Source organism: Octodon degus, unplaced genomic scaffold (assembly GCF_000260255.1).
Source record: "Octodon degus isolate 3935 unplaced genomic scaffold, OctDeg1.0 scaffold00374, whole genome shotgun sequence".
Lineage (NCBI taxonomy): Eukaryota > Metazoa > Chordata > Mammalia > Rodentia > Octodontidae > Octodon > Octodon degus.
In genome coordinates, this window is record NW_004524950.1 from 697,841 (window position 1) to 699,589 (window position 1,749).

The window sequence follows — 1,749 nt, forward strand, 5'->3', positions numbered from 1 at the left end:
AAACAATTGGCTAGCTGAAAACTTTCCTCTAGTGGCATGATCAAAATATTACGGTGATTTTTTTTTTGTTTTTTTTGCGGAACCGGGAATTGAAATCAAGACCCTTGTGCTTGCCAGGGAAGCACTTATTCTACTTAGCCATCTCCCCACCCCCTTATTAATTTCTTTGAGGGGGTAGTTACAACAAAACACTACCACTAATCTGCCTCAAAATACTACCCACACACTTAAAATACAGGTACCCCTTTGTTCCTGTCATTTTCTGACACAGTTCTGAAAATTATCTTTTAGGTCTTTAACTGCACTTTGCACTGTCAAGACTATTCTGAAGTACTGAATAAGCTCAAAATGTGTGGCTTTCCTGGTCATCTGACCCTGAGAAAGACACAGAAGTCACATAGTGACAGATCCAATGAATAAAGTGAAAAACTGTAATGTTTTTATAAGCTTTCCTCTCCAATGGACAGTACTCAGCACCAACATTCACCATATATTTGTGCAGAGGACCACCTGAGCAGCTCTCCTTGAAAAGCAATGATCTTCATTTTGGCAGAGCCTGACCCTATTTCCTTGTACTGATATGTACAGAGCTGGCTAGGACTTCTCTTTATCCTTTCAACTGGCCTTAAGCAACGTATACGGGTCTAGCCAAGGTGCTGGTGATAATTTCTGAAGACAGCATGCGTGTTTCCCTGATAACCCACACCTGCTGCTCTCCAATATGAGTCTGGTTGAGACAGGAGGAAGAGCCAGTGCTCCACACTGTGGGCTGGGATTGAGCCTCAAGATAAGAGACTAGACTTCCTGGGGCTTGAAAGATTACATATCAGAGCTGAAGCACCAGACCCTCAAAACATCAGGTACAATCTCAGTAGCATAATGCAAATTACTCTCTCTGCATATGACAGAGTTAAATGCAGACCACCCACCTAGCCCAGCTCACAATAATCACCTACTTCCCACAATTCTCTTCCTCAAGCCACTCCTCCTCAGCTGAATAACACCCCTCCCTTCCGCCCTGGGTTGGTCTCTTTGTTCCAGAAAGCCATCTTCGTGGCCGGACTTGGGGCCCCTTGGCTCCCCAGTAATTATATACATCTTAGTGTCTTTGTTTTCGCCGTGGGTTGCACTGGGAGTGGTAGACTGGAATTAACTTGGTAGGGTTCCAATAACATATTTTTGAGTTTTGAGATTATAAATATGGACTTCTTGGGCTGAGATGAGAACCAGGAGGGGACTCTTACGTATTTGAGCACACCTAGTAAAGCCCTGAAAGACAACTTACATAACAGCTTCAGAAAGTGGTAACAAGGGCTGGGCATGGTGGTACACACCTGTAATTCTGGAACTCAAGAGGCTGAAGCAGGAGGATGAGTGTAAGAGACCAGCCTACATCCAAAGGAGCTCAATTTCAACCTGAGCTGCACAGTAAGACCCTGTCTCAAAAAAAGACAAAAGTGGGGAAAAAAAGAAAAAGAAAGTGGGAAGAACGTGCCAGATGTGGTAGAGCATATCTGCAATCCCAAAACTGTAATCACAACACTTGGGAGGCTAGAGAATTCTTTGAGGTCAGCCTAGGCTACATAGTTTTGGTTTTGGTATGGGAGATTGAACTGAGGACCTTGTGCTTGCAGGCAAGCATTTACACCTGCTGAGCTATCTTCCTAGTCTTACATACTGAGTTTCAGAGCAGCCTGAATGGGGGGGGGGGTGTAAAACAAATGGATGTTTGCCACTCTGTATTGAATT